Here is a 20567-nt window from a genome sequence, read left to right as displayed (position 1 = left end):
GGTAGGGTAAATACTAACAAGTTTTAAATTTGCAATTAAATATTTTCAATAATGGATTTTACTAACTTGTTATTCAATAAATATTTCCTTTTGAAATGGACACACTCATAATATGTTTTCATAAGTAGACAACTCAGTGCAAACAGCATGAAGAGTAGGAGGAGTAGGCAGGTGGAGGTATTCCATTATTTTGCATAATGGAGCAAACAACTAGAATGCAGTAGGGTGGAGCTGCAGAGTTTGGTTTGTTCATCCTCTATTTCTTTAAGATGTTGTCTATGGACTTTGTGGGTCCATCAGTGACCAGTGAGCTAGTCGTCGTCTTCTTTTTTTTTTTAAGACTAATTTTTGGAGCAGTTTCAGGTTCGCTGCAGAAAAGTTGAGTGACAACGATAGAAAGTTCCCATATATAACCCCTGCCCCTACATGCACAGCCTTCCGCACTAGGGACATTCTCCGTTAGACTGGTTCACTTGTTATAATCGGTGAACCTACACTGACACGTCATTATCACGCAAAGTCCATAGTTTAGATTAGGGGTCACTCTTAGTGTTGTACATTGTATGGGTTTTGACGAATGTATAATGACATGTATATACCATGATAGTATCATACAGAGTAGTTTCACTGTTCTAATGATCTGGGCTAGTCTTTTGTTCACCACGTTTTCTCTCATATATCAGTACTGCTTTTTAATTGTATTTCTAATCATGTCATGGTTTTCAGTGACTCTAGGGGTAGGTTGCTCACTGACAAGCAATTGTAATTACTGTAACCTCTGCCCTGTGGTTTGCAACAGAGGTGAGGTGGCTTATGGAACTGGAAGGAATTAGTAGTATGATCATACCTCATTCTTTTACTCCACCTACAGAAATATTTTATGCTGCACAGAACATTTAACTGCTTTATTTTAAAATTTAGGTCCCTCGAATAGACTGTGGTATTTTAAGGCATATGTTTCTGTAATAGTCTCTTAATTCCCCATTTCAAATCTATTTACAATAACTCTGGCTCCTGACAGAAACCATTTAATAGTTCTGCCTCTTCTTTGGCCTTGTACTTCTGTCCCATATTTCAGTAGTGAATATCATTGCTAAAGCTTTGATTTATTTCTGGGAAAGTCTTCCTGGCTTTTTCTGCCTGGTTTCCTCAAGAGGTTGTAAGCTATGCATAGCTAGACTATTTTCACTTTATTTGACAAATTGTTTGCATTAAACGAATATAGAATAATTTTGGTTACTAATGTTTGACTTGCTCCTTTCCTAGGCATCTGTATTCTGGTATGCTTAGAAACTGCATTTTGATTATTCCCGTAAATTCTTTACCATGTTGTGTCTTGGCCCTTTAAACTATCACTCTAACTGGCTCTTCAAGAAAACTCAAAATCATAGATGAAGTAGGTCATCTCCTTTGACTTCTTAGTAGGCAAGCCCACTCCAGAGTAGAGTTTCAGACAATATTCCTCTTCTACTCTGTAGCACAGGTTGCCATGTACACAGTAGAGTTGTAAGAATCCCCCAAATTCTTTTCAGCTAGAGTTATCGCTGCTGTACTAGATGGGTTTTGCTCAATGTTAACATATTTGACAAGTTGGTTTTTGTACAATTTGTGGAACTTTCAGATGACTTCAAATGGAATGTTTTTCATTTTATAGTATAGGTCTTAGAAAAGACAGGTCAAACATCGTTTAAGAGCTCAGATTCTGGGGCTAGAATCTCAAATTCTAACTCTAACACTTAAAATCCTAGGAAAACTGAGCTTCACGTTTTTTCATTTGCGTAGAGGAGGTAATAATACCAAACAGACAAAGTTTTAGCTACGATTAATTGAAATAATGCATACAAAGCCCTTAACTTGGCTTAGATTGTAGCAATGTAGACTTTGACTATAAATGTATACCTGGATTACAGAGTCTTTTTCTCCTCTCTGGATATACTAGTCACCCTCTGTACCCCAAAAGCACTCCATAAAGTGTTTTTTTTTTTATCATAGATTTACAGTACCTTGTTACCCTTATGTCCAGAGACTGCACTAGCTTGGCCTAGAGTGGATATTGAGACAATACATGTTGAATGAATAAGTACACTTCAGCCTAGAGTGCCTGCCCCAAATCCCACCCAGTAGGCTTTGTCATTATGTCATTCTAACCATCACCACCATCACCACCATAACCCTATCATCCCCATGGTATTCTTTTGGTCCAGTACTAACTGCTAGGAATACAAAGGGGTCAAAAGACAAGGTTCTTTCCTGTAAGGACTATAAAATTGAGCTAGGATGACTGAACATGGGCAAAAGTTAAACAAAAACAAAACAGAAAAGAAATCATTCAAAGTAGCACATGTTAAGTGTTCACTGAGAGGTACAGGCGATAACTGTGGGTAGTATTTTTTTTTTTTTTTGAATGATGAAAAGCACAGGTTTACAACCTCATAGTCTTATCTTACATTTAGTCATTTATTTGGTGTGTGGTTTTGCTGTTATTATACTCTGTTACTGAATTTTAAAAATAGTCTTTTGTCCTTGAGAGCAGTGTAAGTGAAAATGCATAGAATGTGTTCAAAACAGTGTCTGACATATTGAAATCAATCAGTAAATTGTAGATAACATTCCTATAGGAGAGAAGGCCATCTGTGAGGGCTGGAGGAGATTTCATAGGAGAAATAGAAAACATAGTAAGGACAGTTTCTTTTTTTTTTAAATTAATTTATTTTTATTTTTGGCCGTGTTGGGTCTTTGCTGCTGTGTGCAGGCTTTCTCTAGTTGTGGCGAGCAGGGGCTACTCTTTGTTGTGGTGTGTGGACTTCTCATTGTGGTGGCTTCTCTCATTGTGGAGCACGGGCTCTAGGCACGCAGGCTTCAGTAGTTGTGGCATGCGGGCTCAGTAGTCGTGGCTCGCAGGCTCTAGAGTGCAGGCTCAGTAGCTGTGGCACACGGGCTTAGTTGCTCCACAGCATGTGGGATCTTCCCGGACCAGGGATTGAACCCGTGTCCCCTGCATTGGCAGGTGGATTCTTAACTACTGTACCACCAGAGAAGTCCAGGACAGTTTTTAAAATGTCTTCCTTACACATTAACTCAGTTTTCTGGAATCAGTTTGGAAATAATGGGGCACAGTGGTAGAGAGTGGGCAGGAATATGTGGTGAGTTACTGAATATCAGGTGCAGAATTATATTCTCATTAATTGAAAATTTTGGTTAATGCTCCCTAAATAAAATGTAGCATAATTTTTATGTATTAACTTTCTGATATCTGAATTGAAATTCATATGCTTCCCTGTCAAAGAGGTAACTGATTTAATCAATGAAAATCTGTAAAATGGAACAATTTTGTGAGATATCATTGCAATCAAAGCTCTTCCAATCCATACCTTTGTGATTATTATAATAGGTCCCTGGAAAGCAACAGTATCTTGATGACACTTTCCAAAAACTATCTGTAGTGAAACTAGAAGAAAAGATTCATTTTTAATGTTATATTTATTGGACTAGGTAGTTCTCACACATATTAAACAACTCACAGAGTAAAAGTAGTCTACAGTAAAACATGTCTCTTTTCTACTCCTTTTCTTTAGTTCCCAGGTTTCCCTTCTCAGAGGAAATCCCTGAGGTTTGTTTTTCTGCAGATAAGTATCTAGAGATATTTCTCTCTTTTTAAACACAAAGATCATATGTAATGTGCACATTCTTGAATTTTCACTTAATATTTCTTACTCGTTTTATTTTAATTCATAAGACTCTACTGCCTGAAACATGACATTTAAAAACAGGGTTACTCTAGTAAGGTGCTACTGTGATAATAGCTAGCTAGCATATATTGAGTACTTATTATGTTCCATGAAGTTTACATGGATTGTCTAATTTAATTTTTATCATGACACTAGGGAGTGGGTACCATTTTTGTGCCCATTTTATAGAAAAGAAAAGTGAGGTTTAGAAATATTAAATATCTTGCCTGTGATCACACAGCTAATAGGTTGTGGAGTTAGGATTCAAATCAAGGCAGTCTGACTCCAGAACCCACATATGAAGTGTTCTATTGCCTCCCAGATTTCATACTCTTCATTTTCAGGAAGACAACTGTGTTCATCACTGTATACATAAATAGCAGATAGCGTGATTAGTAACAGTGATGGTGGTGATGAAAATGACTAAAGCCTCTGCCAGTGCTGACGGACGTCTGAGAAGCTGGCGGTTCTGACGGTAGCCCGGGCGGCTCTGGGGACTGAAGAGGGCAGGTGGAGCCGCTGCAGTGTCATCAGGGGCACCAGCAACTGCGGAGCTGCAGAGTCAGAAGATGCTCCCACATCTGCACGTAATAGTCCATGAGGTCTTTATAACTACCCCATGAGGGTGGTATTATTAGCCACAAGTTCCAGATGAAAAGCTGAGGCTCAGGTAAGTTGCCCTGTCTCACACAGCTGGGAAGTGACAGGACCCAGTCTCAAAGCCAGACCCTAACACCTCCTGGAAAGGAGGCATCTGGTAGGCACACCAGCCTTGAAACCCCAGCTTTGTGTCACTTATTGGAGTGGTTTCAAACTTTCCCCCTCTAAATGTGTGTAACATGTTTTAGTGAAAGTTTATGAGAAAGGTCAATATGAAATTGAAGTAGGAGTGGGTATATCCTTGCCACCCTCTTAACATGGGTACCTGCTTTCCTTCTTGTGGCATCCTCCAAGGGAGTTCCATATAATCAAGTTTGAAACTGTCATTTCTCCTTCTGGGATGGAAATTCTGTCTGACAAAATCATGTTATTGAAAGGCCTAGTCTTCATTGATTAAAAGGCTAAATGGAGTCTGGTCAGGTTCCATGTAAACTTCTGTCTCAGTTATGCTCTTGTCAGATTAATTTGGATTATACTGTTGTTTCAAAGGACATAATCTGGAGCTAGAGAAAGATGTTATTGCCTCTCTTCAGAGTGTAGGCAAGTGCTTTAACCATTCTGAGACCCTAATGTAACTCTCAAGATGACTGTGGCCTTTGCAGGCCTTTGTTCAAGTGTCTGTCTACCACAAGGTCTCAAGTTCCAACAACCCAAAGGGCTAGTCTTTGCTTTGTCCAGCATGGTGGATGCTAGGATAGAGTCTATATTGCTAACTTTTAATTTCAGAAATATTTTGTACAAAGCTTCCCTCATCTGCTATTTTAATGTTCTTATGAATATCCAGAATTTTACTCCAAGACCTCTGGCTTTGGTCCTGAAGTCTGGAGTCTGTGAAATGTGTGCTGCCAGGTATGTCATAGGACATGCCTATACAACTGAGCAGAAAGGCAGGCTGTCATGTGGAACCAAATGAAATAATAAAGGAGTCTTATAAGTCTCAAAGGTCCCAACAAAATTCTTGGATGGAATTACTTACACCTGGCAAATGGAAACACAGCTGTGTTTTCAATGATTTTTTAAAGAATACCCATTAAAATACTGGCAATGGCAGAGCAAATTAAAAAGTTAATATAATTTTTGGTTAGACAATACTTTTATGAAAATCCATAGTCATTTCTCATAATTGACACAGTGAAAGAAGCCTCGGTTGTAAGTTGAGAACTGAGGAAAAACTTAATTCAAGCACTAGACTGTTAATTTAGTGAATATGTGACCTTGGGCCAAATAATATTTCTGAACCTCAGTTTCTTCTTCTGAAAATGGGGCTGATACTCTCTCTACTTCATCTGTTGTTTTTTTTTAATTTTTATTTATTTATTTATTTATGGCTGTGTTGGGTCTTCGTTTCTGTGCGAGGGCTTTCTCTAGTTGCGGCAAGTGGGGGCCACTATTCATCGCCGTGCGCGGGCTTCTCACTATCGCGGCCTCTCTCGTTGTGGAGCACAGGTTCCAGACGCGCAGGCTCAGCAATTGTGGCTCACGGGCCTACTCGCTCCACGGCATGTGGGATCTTCCCAGACCAGGGCTCGAACCCATGTACCCTGCATTGGCAGGCAGACTCTCAACCACTGCGCCACCAGGGAAGCCCCTTCATCTGTTTTTTGTGCTTGAATGAGATAATATGTAAAAGCTATAAAGTACTCTACACATAAAGTATATTAAGTATGATTTCTAATGTGCAAAACTTAAATGCATAAAATCATATATAGACGACATCCAATAGATGCATCTTTTCTGTAACATTTCAAAGTACTTGTCCCATCTTTGGACATTTCTGGCAATGGTCCCATATTCTTTCGGATGCAGGCCATTCTATATTTGGCAAGTGTCCCAAGTCAGTTTCCTTTTGAAACAAACTCAGAGGAGGAATTAGGGTGCAGGTCATTTATCAGATCATCACCTGGGGAAGGGAGGGAAGGAGGCAGGATCGGGCAGAGGGAGAAGTCAAGCCGTCATGCAGCCCCAATGAAAGCTTCAGATGAACCCACGGCAAGCTCAGGTCTGCAGTGACCTGTCAGAGTTGTCATGAGTTTGAGGTAGAAGGCTAGACAGTTATGCCCTCTTATTGACTAACCATTGGATCTTGGGTCAGCTGAGGCAATCCTCAAAAAGGGTTAAAAACTGAAGGTTTTCTTCTCCTGCAACTAGCGGAATAAATCTTTCCTTCTTCAAGGGGAACCTGGGCATCACTGCACTTATCAGACCAGCCTTGTAGATAAAACATTCTGCCTTATATTGAGTGGGAACCTTCCTCGCTGTGCCTGTCATGTAAGTTACTCTATTCTGAGTCAATTCCAAGTCTTACCAATATTTTCTAACATAATTCTTTACTATATTCTGGAAGCACTAGTGCTATACTACTGATACATACACATATATACATATATATTTCACATATACGTAAGTGACATATATAAATTATATATAATGTATGTTATACGCACATCTCATATTTACACACATATTCATGTACATATATCATATACACATATATTCTGAAAACATGAACTTTGAGTGCTCTGAGAGTACGTTGTTAACAACTGGGTGAATCATGCACCACTGTACTCAGCAGCTAGATGTAGTAACCGTAATGATGCCTTTTATTGTAGACAATAAAATGAGTCTGCTCTCCAGGAGGACCAGGTTGGAAGATCAGGAATTCTGTTTTGGGTGTGTTGGGTGTGAAACTCTTTTGAGACATCCAAGTGAAAATATTCGGTAGGTGTTTGAATGTATATATCTGGAGTTTTGAAAGGAAGTCTACACTAGAGATAAGTGATTGAGAGTTGATGTTTATATAGTCATTGAAGCTAGAAAGCAACATTTCCGTCACATTCCTGCAAGTCAATAATGAACTGGGGCTGGGTTTCCCTTTGAGATGGTAGATTTTTCCTTCATTGGAGGGCTTTTCCTGGTCTGTTTCACTGGATTAGGTTACCTGCCTAGCTCCTGAGGCACTGGGAGTGCAGTCACGGGTGTAGGGTGGGAGGAGAAGGGGACCCATGACTGGAGACTTGAGGAAATCCAACATTTAAAGGCTGGTAGATGAGGAGAAGTCTGGAGCTGAGCTAGAAAAGGAGTGGCTGGAGAGGTAAAAAGGTAGAGTCATAGAAGTAAGGAGAGAGAGAAGTGGTCAGCATTCTAAAATTCTTCAGAGAAATCATGCCCATTGGAGATGGAGATAATTGATGATCTGAGGGAGGGTGGTTTTGGTGAGAGTAGAAGCCAGACTAGAGCAGGTCGAGGAGTGAATGAGGGGTGAGGAAATGAAGGAAATAATGTGCACAATGCTTTCGAGAAGGGTAGCTTTGAAAGTGAGGACACAGATAGGGATTAGCTGGAGTGAAGTAAGGTTGTATTGAAATGGGGGTTAAAGAGGTGGGCCTGGGAAGGATAGTGGGAGGAAGAGAACTAGAAATATCCCTCATACATCAATGCTTTAAAAATCCTCTTTCAATTTTAAGTGGTTTAAACTATATTCTGAAACATTAGAGAAATGAAAAATGAGTGTTAGCGCTTTATTAAAAACAAACAAAACCAAAATAGTTGGCTTGTGGGCAACTTATGTCAAATTGTACAGCTCAAATTGAAAAGGAGGTAAATATAAGAGAATTTTCTTCTTGAATTATTCAGACCAATGATTCATGTGTTCATTTTGCTTTTAACTAAGAAAATCTTGTCTGGCATGCTACTTTATTTATCACTTGAAAGGAGAAGTCTTGTAATTTGTCTCACTTATTATCCAGATAAACAGTGTCTTTGACAAAAAGGAGAGGAGGTATTTTTGCGTGATCCTAATGCAAAGATGGATTCTCTATCTGACCCGGATATACTACTTCTAAAAACTGTTATTTTCTTATATATGGGATAGGAATAAAAGCAAGGATTTTCTCCATAGAAACATTTCGCAGACTCTTTTCTTGGGCACATATATCATTTATCCGCCTGGCTCTATCCTCCGTCTGCTCAAAGGAGGCTCTCAACCCCAGGACAGTTCTCTTAAGTGTCCCTGTGACTCCCCAGGGAGTGTTTCCAGGTGCTGGGCAATATTTTACAACCTCGTGCCACTCCACTGGGTACTTCAGTCTGCTCTTGGCATGATGTGGTAGCTGCTGGGGGTGCTGCCCAAACCTACTGGCTTGCTGCTGATTTGTCTCACTCCAGGAAGAAGGTGCTCCAGAGTCTAGTGTTTTCCATAGACCATGGCCCAAAGCCCTCAGGGTGTGATGATTTATGCTGGAATGGGAGAATGGGACTGAAGGACTCTCTCTCCTTTTGGAGGACTCATAGAGCAGATTGTCTTAGGCCCCAGCATATTCTGAGGGAAGCAGCTTTTTCTTACCGCTTATGGTTCTTTTGCCCTTAGAGTCAGATGTGCGTGTTCAGAGGCTGGGCCAGAGATAGAGATTACCTCCCTATATCTATCTTTGACCAGAAGTGTCATCAGAATCAGTGGATTCTCAGGTTCACCTGCTGAATCATTATTTCCATAAGTTTGTTCCATGCATGTTCATTTTCAACAAATCCTACCTGTCTGTCTCTCTATCTGTTTATCTATCTATCATCTGTCTTCCTATCCTCTATTATCTGTTTGTCTATCTATCTAATCTGTCTACCTTAGATTGAATGTTTGTGTCTCCCCCAAATTCATGCGTTGAAATCCTAACCCCCCAAGGTGATGGTATTGGGAGGTAGGGGCTTTTGGGAGGTGATTCAGTCATGAGAGCAGAGCCCTCAAGAATGGAATTAGTGCTCTTAATAAAAGAGGCCTGATAAAGCTTCCCTTTTCCACCATGCAAGTTTACAGTGAAAAGATGGCCATCTAGGAAGTTAGCTCTCACCAAATGCCAGGTATGCTGGCATCATGATTTTGGCTTTTCAGTCTCCAGAACCATAAGAAATAAATGTTTGTTGTTTATAAGCTACCCAGCTTATAGTATGTTGTTACAGCAGCCAAACAGACGAAGACACACGCATATACACACTCTCTCTCTATTCTATCTTAACTTATTAATCCATTCATGACATTTTTATCTATATTTATTGAGCATGTGCTATTAACATACAGTGATGCATTAATTCTTCGGAGAATTCCTCCAGGGCTTTTTTTTTTTTTTTTTAAGAGTACATAGTTGCAATAGTGATTGGGAGCACTGTGTTTCAGTGTCGGTTTTTCAAAATTATCTGTTACCAACAAATGGGAAAAGCTGTGATCTATAGAAGAAAAAATGTGCAGTTATATTTCCTCCATGTATTTCCACTAGCCCACTGACTGAAATTGAAAGTGCTTTATTACAATGGGTGAAAATTTGGAGAGAATCAATCATTCTGCATAATCAATCTGCACAATATTGCATCAGAGGCAATAGCAAACTGAACTACATACAAAGCCAGACTTCATGCTTTGAGAAAAAAAAAAAAATTACTATAAGTGGGACTTTTAGACAAAATTTCCAAATGACGTATAGGTAACATGGAAGAAATAGATATTTAAAGAAATTTTTTAGCGTTTTTTTTCCCCTTGTCTTTCTGAAGGATGACTTATCGTGGCTTGGAGGAAATTTAAGGAACTGAAACATTTAAAGAAATAGATTAGATATTGGCAATTACTATGAATAAATGAAAATGGTTCATAGCACAGAAAATATCTTGGAAGATTGTGCAGATTTAGGAAAGAAAGTGATCAAGACTCAGGTGATGCCCTGAATAACAGAGTCATGTAAGAAAAGTAGGAAAGAACAATCAATATGAGAATACAAACTCTGAGAGCTAAAGTGTAGTCTCATGGCCAAGAATTCTCATCAAAATTCTTATGAAGATGTTTCCCCTTATTTTCCTTATAACATCAATGTGTATTTGTGTATCATATACGTACGTTTGATTCTTTCATTCCCTCAGAGAACTGGAAAGATTTAAATACTTTGCACTTTAGAATATTACATGTCTTGGATGTAGCACCTTTGTTCTATATAGTGTGTATGCTTTTTCTTCAGTACACATAATTTTTAAGCTATATTTCTCTTTTTTACTCAGTTGTCTTTCCTATAATTTAAAGTCATAAAATTGCATTGGTTTTTATTTTCAGTGCATTAAGCCCTCATAGAAAGACTGTTTTATTATTTTACTTGTGGAAATTTCTTGCTGTTACATTTTGGCATTCTTCCACACAATAAGCAGTTGTGTAGCACTGGCAAGTTTCCATATATCTAGTTCTAAAGAAATGTACCCTTCACTGTGTATCTACCATTTCCTCTTGACCCGACCTTTCTCTTTGACCTGGCTTGACTTATCTAATTGTGATTGTGGTGCCAAGTTCCTTCTGCTTGTGACCCACCACACACACATACACACAAATCCCTGGGAGACGTTGACTTTTGGGGGGTAGTTATAAAGGTAGAATGAAGAAGTTGGAGAGTAATGACAGGAATCGAGTAGATATTGCGGAACAAATTGATTCAAACGACGAGCTACTCTCATTAAACATATTCTGAGTAGGCGACATAATAGATTCACTTCTTTCCTTTTCATGTGGCAAGTGGCTACTTTTGCGCACTGGGGAGAAGAGTCCATGTCTGTTTTGTTTCCTGTCCTTTGATTCAGGCTATTCTATATTGCCAAGAACCAGAAAAGGCTGGAGCCATTGTGCGCTGACATAGTCCTCGGAGGTCCGTTGGGAATAGTGGCAGCCAAATTCTTCCCAAAATGGAGGCAGTGCGATTTCTGCTGGCCCACCAGTGTCCGCCTACCTTATTTAAAAACCTATTTACCTTTCCCAAACTGCAGATGAAATACAGAGCCCTCTCCAGTTTCTGTCATCATCACCATCTTAAAAAAACATGGTTTCTTTTAGTGATCCAGCACTGTATTAATTTTTTGCCAGACAGAAAGAACACTTCTCTAGCCTTCTGTGAAGGTCTTTTTTTCCTCTCCAGTCAATCCATAGATTCCTTTTTCTATAGTGCTGCCTGAAATATCACTGATTTATGGTGAATTTAATTTTAACCACCACATCTCCTCCTCCCTTTCCTTTGTTCCTTTGTTCGTTTGTTTCTTCCTTCCTTTTTCCCTCCCTCTCTTTTTTTTCTTTTATTCAATACATATTTAAGGTCTATTTGCTTAACACGCCAGGTACCAGGGATGCAGTGGTGAAAATGTAACACCAGGAAGCTATCGTCTAGAAGGGAAGAAAGATATTTTGAAAATTAGTAAATTGTAGTTGTAATAAGCACTGCAAAGTGCAATAATATAAGTGTGAATAACAGGATGAAGTAACCTGCCTGTGGAAGTGATGTTTAAAAGGAGAGCTGGAGAGTGAGTAGAAATTATTGGGACAAAGGGTATGAAGGTAGAGTCAGAATCCACAGGAGTGTTTTCAGGCAGAGAGAATGGGATGTGCAAAGGCCGTAAGACCCAAAGGAGCAGGGTTGACTCATATCATAAAGAGGCTAATGAGGCCTGAATTCAGAGTGTGTGAAGTGAGTCTGAGATGTTATGCAGAGGCCACATGGACCAGGTTGTCCTAGTTAAGAGTTGTAAGGTTTATCCTATTGTAAGAGGATACCTGAGATGGAACTAAAGAAAACAGACACAATGCACACAGATATTTAAGAAGGATAAACTGTTGTTCTAATATTGTCAGCAATTTGATTTTTAAAGATGAAACTATCAATTTATCTTCTTGGTTCTGGGAAGAACTGTTTTAGTGTCTTAATCACGATTGTATAAGACAGGCTGGAACCTGCTCTTCCAAGGGAAGTGTAATGGGAGATATTTTTGCCAGGGGAAACACCTCATTCCTGCTCTATAGAGAATCTTGCTGCTTCTCCCCAGTGATCTCAGGCCTATGGATTTAGACAGGAGGGTGAAGAGTAGACCCACTTTCATAGGAGTCATGGGAATTTCTGGGTGGAAGAGGATTATGATCCCTCTTAGAGTTCCAAGTTATTATACCCCATCTGATAGATGAGGATAATGGAAAGAATGAAGAGCTTTCTCTCCCTTTCATCCAAAAGAATGTATCAGTGGTGTAGTCTGGGTCTGGTCAGAACACAGAGGCATTGTGTGCATTCTGAATAGGAAGGGTTTCAAGACAGGGAAATCGAGGCTTATGCAACTGTTGAAAGCACTGCAGGAGCAAAGGGCAGGAAAGCTGCACTGATGATCTCATCCCACAGCAGTGATTTCCATGATTCTGAAAGAAGCTCAAGTTACTTTGATCCTCATGTCAGCTCACGTGTCTATCTGCAACTGCCTGCACCTGCCTCCAGAGGGTAACAGCCTCTCCATCTCTTCTGCCTTCTAGATCTCACGCAAATGCCTCTCATTGGTAGACTCTAACTTATAATCATACAAGGAAGTGGATTCTGGAAACGGAGTTCCCGGTTTGTGTTCTGTGATGCATAAGAGACCTTTGGAGAGGGTGACGATGATGTCAAGTTGACCAAGGGACAGTCCAGCCCAGATGGTGACCCTGGCTCAACAGCAAAGCCTCAGCTGCTGTGAGGGAGATAGGGTTCCCAGTAGAACAGGCTCCCACTTTGAGAGTGTGGATGTGCCTCCTTGAGACTTCCTGTAATAGCCAGGGTTCTATGGAGAAACCAAACCCCAGTAGTGTGTGTGTGTGTGTGTGTGTGTGTGTAGAGAGAGAGAGAAAGAGAAATGGAGACAGAGAGAGATTTATTTGAAGGAATTGGCCCATGTGATTACGGAGGCCGGCAAGTCTAAAATCTGCAGGGTGGGCCATCAAGCTGGCAGAATCCCCTCTTGCTCAGGGGAGGTCAGATTTTGTTCTAGTCAGATCTTTATCTGATTGGATGAAACCCTTCCACATTATGTGGGGCAATCTGCTTTACTCACAGTCCACTGATGTAAATGTTAATCTCATCAGAAACACCCTTGACCAAGTATCTGGGTGGGCACTGTGGTCCAGCCAAGTAGACACATAAAATTCACATCACACTTCCCTTTCTTCATTTATACCTGAGAAGTTCCACCACTGCTAGATGCTGTTCTGAAATAAACAAAAAAATTTTAATCAATATGCCCCAAATTAAAAATTCATGGTCTTTTTATGTATATATAGTTCAGTCCAACTCTTTTAAAACAGAGTGTGATAATTATTTTTTCCCCTTTCACTTAGATTTAGGAAAGAGTAGAGACATCTCTTTGTGCTGTACCCTCTCAATATTCACTCATTCATTCATTCATTCAGTCAGTCAGTCGGTCTTTCAACAAGTATTCATTGAAGATACAGGCACTGAGGCTAGCGCAGTGATATGGATCAATATTCACTCATTCATTCATTCAGTCAGTCAGTCGGTCTTTCAACAAGTATTCATTGAAGATACAGGCACTGAAGCTAGCGCAGTGATATGGATCAATATTCACTCATTCATTCATTCAGTCAGTCAGTCGGTCTTTCAACAAGTATTCATTGAAGATACAGGCACTGAAGCTAGCGCAGTGATATGGATCAATATTCACTCATTCATTCATTCAGTCAGTCAGTCGGTCTTTCAACAAGTATTCATTGAAGATACAGGCACTGAGGCTAGCGCAGTGATATGGATCAATATTCACTCATTCATTCATTCAGTCAGTCAGTCGGTCTTTCAACAAGTATTCATTGAAGATACAGGCACTGAGGCTAGCGCAGTGATATGGATCAATATTCACTCATTCATTCATTCAGTCAGTCAGTCGGTCTTTCAACAAGTATTCATTGAAGATACAGGCACTGAAGCTAGCGCAGTGATATGGATCAATATTCACTCATTCATTCATTCAGTCAGTCAGTCGGTCTTTCAACAAGTATTCATTGAAGATACAGGCACTGAAGCTAGCGCAGTGATATGGATCAATATTCACTCATTCATTCATTCAGTCAGTCAGTCGGTCTTTCAACAAGTATTCATTGAAGATACAGGCACTGAGGCTAGCGCAGTGATATGGATCAATATTCACTCATTCATTCATTCAGTCAGTCAGTCGGTCTTTCAACAAGTATTCATTGAAGATACAGGCACTGAAGCTAGCGCAGTGATATGGATCAATATTCACTCATTCATTCATTCAGTCAGTCAGTCGGTCTTTCAACAAGTATTCATTGAAGATACAGGCACTGAAGCTAGCGCAGTGATATGGATCAATATTCACTCATTCATTCATTCAGTCAGTCAGTCGGTCTTTCAACAAGTATTCATTGAAGATACAGGCACTGAAGCTAGCGCAGTGATATGGATCAATATTCACTCATTCATTCATTCAGTCAGTCAGTCGGTCTTTCAACAAGTATTCATTGAAGATACAGGCACTGAAGCTAGCGCAGTGATATGGATCAATATTCACTCATTCATTCATTCAGTCAGTCAGTCGGTCTTTCAACAAGTATTCATTGAAGATACAGGCACTGAGGCTAGCGCAGTGATATGGATCAATATTCACTCATTCATTCATTCAGTCAGTCAGTCGGTCTTTCAACAAGTATTCATTGAAGATACAGGCACTGAGGCTAGCGCAGTGATATGGATCAATATTCACTCATTCATTCATTCAGTCAGTCAGTCGGTCTTTCAACAAGTATTCATTGAAGATACAGGCACTGAAGCTAGCGCAGTGATATGGATCAATATTCACTCATTCATTCATTCAGTCAGTCAGTCGGTCTTTCAACAAGTATTCATTGAAGATACAGGCACTGAGGCTAGCGCAGTGATATGGATAATAGATCAGATCCAGAAAATAACATGTTAAGCTAGGGAGCCACACAAACATTTTGTGGTAACTTGTGAAAAAGAATAAAGGAAACTGTAAGTGCAAAAGATACTAGATTTATAAGCTTGCCAGAGCTGATCCAAGAAGCTTTATAAAAGAGTAAAATTTTACAAGCAAATTAAACAAGTGAAAGTTTACAAATCTTAGCAAATCATGATGTCTGCAGACCTGTTCCCTGAATAATCAAAGATGAGTCAGGACAATTGTTTATTCAAACAATTTAACGTTGACCAACTAACATAGTTTATTTAGGAAGCAAATGCCTTAGTAGAGAATATACAGACCCTAATGCATATTTAATGACTTTTTCATTGCTCCCCCAATATCATTTCCTTTGTAAGAAAGATCCTGATTTTACCGACTACTGTCTTGCCAACTACTGTGCTTTTCAGGAGGATAACTACCATGGTTGATGGAGGATTATTATGTTGAGAAGTTGCTGAGAGGGTAGTTTCTGGCCATATGAGAGTGCACATTTCATGGCAGTATCACCAACTCTATAGTATGAATAAAATTGAAACAAAACTGGCAAGTAGATTTCTAAGATAGTTCCCAATGACCCTCACCCTTATATAATACTCTTCCCTGGGGGTGTGGGTGGCACCTGTGAATATGATGAGATGATTATATTACACTATACGGCAAAAGGAAGATTATCTTGGGTGGGCCTGGACTAACCAGGGAAGCCCTTTAAGAGTGGAGAGTTTTCTCCGGCTGGTTCCAGAAGTCAGAGTTTCAAGGCAGCAGAGACATACTCCTGTTGGCCTTAAAGAAACAAATGCCGTGTTATGGAAAGGGCCACTTGTCAGGGAACAGTGGGAGGCCTCTATAAGTTACAGATGCCCTGGTTTACAGCCAACAAGAAAACAGGGACCTCAGTCATAAAACCTCCAGGAACTAACTTCTGCCAACAATACAATGAGCTTGGAAATGGATTTTCTTTTTTCAGAGCCTCCAGATGAAAACTCAGCTCAGCTGACCCCTTTATTTCTGCTTCGTGGTTCACTTAGTAGAGGACCCAGTCACACCATGCTGGACGTCAGAACTACGGAATTGTGAGTGAATTAAGAGTTGTTGTATTAAGCTGCTAAATTTGTGGTAATTTGTTGTGTAACAAAAGAAAGTTAAGACAAAAAGGAAAACAAAACAATATCCAAATTTTATTTCTTTTGGATGTGATATTGTGCTGAAATTGGTCTTGTGGTTCCATCGTTCTATTCAGGTCATGTACAGTAAGGTATGATCTCATTGGTGAGGTGACATAGCTGGAGGTGGGCCTCCCATAATGGAAGGGTGGTTCCTTTAGGAGAGGCCCACTTCAAACCTTGTAAAATCGAGGAACAAGTTAAAAAAGGGTATTTTCCCCATAAATTTTCTGAATGTGTGGGTCACTATTTGGATCACTATTTTTTTTATCATTAATACTTCTATGAACATGGGGTTTAGAATAGTCAGCTAATTTATTAGTTAGTTCAAGACTTGATAATACTTCAAACTCAAGTATGTGACTCACATAATCACTTTGTAATGTTCAGTTTAGAGCTACTGAGGGCTAATTCGTTTTTTTTTTTTTGTAAAATAATTCACTTTCTAACTGGTAAGCCATAAATCATCTTCAAAACCTTTTCATAAGTTCAGTATAATAGTTTGAATAATCAGAATTATATTTATTTCAAGAGAGGCTGAATAAAGGATCCAAATGTGAAAAGTTAGAGACTCCTTGAGAAAAAGGTAAAATGCAAATCTAACTTTATACATTATTCTTTTTTAAAAAAATATTTATTTATTTATTTATTTATTTATTTATTTATTTATTTTGGCTGCATCGGGTCTTAGTTGTGGCACGCAAGATCTTTGTTGCGGCATGCAGGATCTTTTTAGTTGTGGTGTTTGGGATCTTTAGTTGTGGCATGCGGACTTCTTAGTTGCAGCATGCGGGCTTCTTAGTTGCAGCACGTGGGCTTCTTAGTTGCAGCATCCATGTGGGATCTAGTTCCCTGACCAGGGATAAAACCCGGGCCCCCTGCATTGGGAGCGTGGAGTCTCACCCACTGGGCCACCCGGGAAGTCTCCTGTACATTATTCTTTATCTTCTTTCCCTATTATAAAATGTTTAAATATTTAATTCCTTGAAATTCTGACACTGATCTCTATACAAAGTCTTTCAGCTCTGCTATCATGCATTATATATTTAGAATAATTGCATATTGTATTAAGACAGAATAGATCAACGATCTTTAATTACTTGTTAGCTAGAAGGTTAGAGCTGCAGCTGTGGTTTTTCTTCTCCTTTTTCTTCTGCCTATGAGTCAAGATTCCTTATCTCAAAACCTCCTCTCACACTCCATACTCAGACCCTTCGCTTCATGTCCAATCATCTTTTTCCCTTTAATTTTCATCCTTGACCTTTCCTCACCCTAATTTTCCATGAGCTTTTCCTAGCTTCCTCCTTTTAACCATTATTTTACCTACCTTTTCTCATAGACCATTTCTTTCCATCACTACTGCCCTCCCACCCCCCAGAAATTAATTTCTTTCCTCTTCTCTGTTTTTCTTTTTGCTAAATAGTTACTTAACTCTAGAAATGTATAAATTCCACACAGAGATTGGGCCAGGATGTAACTGATTTATAGAAGTAAACCTCTTTCCTTATTTTCCTCTCTTATTAAGAACCTTCTCACATCCTCAACATAAATGATGAATACATCCAGTTTAATCAGCCTACCTTTATCTTCTCTCTCAACTTCTAGCTCTTACTTCATCACTATAAATTGCTGAATACCTGTGCATAATACCAGGGCTAGACTGTGCAAAAGTTGGGACATTCAGAATGTTACTTAAGAATTTTACCTGCATTTTCTAGGATCCTATCAGAGATCTGCTGAAAAAGAACAAGAGAACATAGGGTTCTGCTGGATCAGATGATACCTTTGTGCACAATGGCATAATCAACCATGTGGGTGCAAAGCTTAATGAGGAGAAGAGACCTTCATGCAATTTTGAGTGAAGGTGGCCTTTCCTGTGGAAGGTTATAGCATTGTGTCAAGGTTTATGATTACAAAAGGGATGTGTGGGCTGCATCCAGCCTCAGCTCATCCCCTTTGCTGGGCCATTTTGTGCAGTGAGCAACCTGCACGATTGTATGTGGCCTGACTGGGAAGTGTGACTCCAGTAAATGTAGAACAAGCAGAGGATAAAGAGTAAGGTTTATGTTATGAAATGTAACAGCAATTCATATTTCCTTGGAAAGAATTAAAATTTACTAAAAGTCTTTTTCAAGCCAAATACTGAAAGTATAAGGAATGATCATTAAGGTTTATAATAAATTAGGCATTAGAAATGTGTATTTCAGTAGGAAATGAGAGTGAAATTGGGAAAGTAAAGGTAGGTAGATGGGGTATAGAATACTGTTCAGCAAACTTTTTGTTAAAATGCCAGGTAGTAAATAGTTCAGGGTTTCTGGACCATATAGGCTCTCTGTTGCAACTTTTAAACTCTGCTCAAAAGCAGCCGTAGAAAATTTGTAAATGAACGGGCCTGGCTGTGTTCCAGCAAAACTTTATTTACAAAAGCGGGCTGGGAGGGGTTGTATAGAGTATTGAGAGAAAAGGGTTCACGGAGGCATTAGGTTGGTGTGAATCTGCTGTTGATGCAGAAAGAGCTCTAAATCTGAGTAACAAGTGTTCATAAATTATCAGACAGATAAATTCCACACAGGTTGAAAAAGAACCTTTTGATAACCAATTTGAATTTATAGATCTACAAACACCAGGAATGGAAGTTTTGTCAGGCATTTATTTCTCTGTTAAATCTCCTGTAATATATACACTTGAAAAGATTAAAAACTGGACTAATAGACTATATTTCACATAAAATGTTACTCTTTAAGCTTCTTTTTCAGTGCTCAATTTAAACAATATATAATGGATGTATATTATGATCCTTTGGGTCACGGTGAATTTTATTCCCTTTGCTTCATAGCAACTAGCTGATATCAGAACTGACCTTTGTTGCAGCTGGCCTTGCTAATGGAACTCAGATGGTTTGCTCAGATAAGTAATACTTCGGGGAAAATTCATTGTAAGCAAAATACTTGAAAAGATATGAGAAAGGGCAACACTTGGGCTATAAAAACAGACTTTATATTTCTCCATGGAAAAAACTTTATGGTCCTAGCATTTTACTCATTCCCTAATTATCTAAATATGTTATTCCATAACATAAATATTAAGATATTTTTGCTCTTTGAGGGCAAATTGCCCTGAGTTATCAAACTCTCAGATCTTGAAAAGGATCAGTCTTGAAAAGATCCTTCTCCTTCTCCTTCTCCTCCCGCCCCTCTCCTTCTTCCCCTTATCCTTTCTTTTCTGTGTATCTGCTTTCAGGATGAATATAGACTGTTCCAGCAAAGTCTTTATAAAAACTACGTGAAAGAGGTGAGCGGTGATGGGTTATGGGCAACTGGACATCTGGGCCTTCGTGTTACCTGCATGGAGCAGAATTCCTTTGGCCACACCAGCCCTCCTGTATTGTTTATTGTAGTCTGTAACCTCTCCTTTCACTGAAAGGGGCAAATTTATGAAGGGGTTCACACAGCTTTTCTGGTTTTTAAGGCAACTAAGGCCAGCTGGAATACACTTTATTCACTGTAATACACTTTATTTCATTAGATTTTTATATTCCAGTGAAAACTGGCTGTTAAGAGGCCTCAGAGGCAGGGTTTAGATTTTGATTGTTATTTACCACTGCTAGAAAGAAATTAAACAAATTCTAGTGAGGACATAGCTTGGTGAAAAGAAACCTTTCTCTTCCATAGCACATTGATGAAAAGAAAGCTCAAAGTTACAAGGATTTTCTGAATTCCATTGACTCTTTACCGCTAATTAGTAGCATGACTTATTTGAGTGCGCTTGATACTTGCTTTGACTTGCTTTTAATATCACTCTAATTTCCCATGGAACCTTTTTGTTCTAAACTTGCTGCGGATAAATATACAAACTATGGACACGACCAGTCTTGTTTATTTATGAAACAAAGTTTTGTTTTTATTATGTTTGGAGTTCATTTCTAGGCAGTTAAAGGAAAGAAGTAATTAGTACCTTCTTCGAAGGCCATTTTGAAATTTTATGAAAAAAAAGTATGTGATAGAAAATCAATCTGGGAATGCAGTGGGTGAACTGATTCTAATCCTACTCAGTGTATGATGCTAGATGGATTTTCTAGTACTGGTTGTGGGGTGGGGATGGCGTATTCCTGTGGGGTTGGAGACTAACAATTGTAGCTCGTATGCCTTTCCTGTCCGTGTGGTCTCTGGAACAAGTAACCTGGAGAGAGTGTGCCACTGAGAGGGCGAGCAGGGATGAAGCTAATGAATATTCAACAACGTGGCTCTGATCATCTCCTCAG

The 20567-nt window shown here is 39.2% G+C and overlaps 1 long non-coding RNA gene across 5 annotated transcripts in view; it reads left to right on the top strand.

The window, feature by feature from the left end:
- LOC103018088 (uncharacterized) overlaps window positions 1–20567 on the top strand; it is a 547177-nt gene that overhangs the window by 47864 nt on the left and 478746 nt on the right. For all 5 annotated transcript variants that reach the window (XR_009005908.1, XR_009005909.1, XR_452113.2 and 2 more), the window contains exon 2: window positions 16111–16216. This is a non-coding gene — a long non-coding RNA (uncharacterized LOC103018088). The remainder of the gene's footprint in view (window positions 1–16110; window positions 16217–20567) is intronic.

The sequence above is a fragment of the Balaenoptera acutorostrata genome, chromosome 18 (assembly GCF_949987535.1).
Source record: "Balaenoptera acutorostrata chromosome 18, mBalAcu1.1, whole genome shotgun sequence".
Classification (NCBI taxonomy): domain Eukaryota; kingdom Metazoa; phylum Chordata; class Mammalia; order Artiodactyla; family Balaenopteridae; genus Balaenoptera; species Balaenoptera acutorostrata.
The sequence above is the reverse complement of the archived record's forward strand: the minus strand, read 5'-3'. Positions and strand labels throughout refer to the sequence as shown.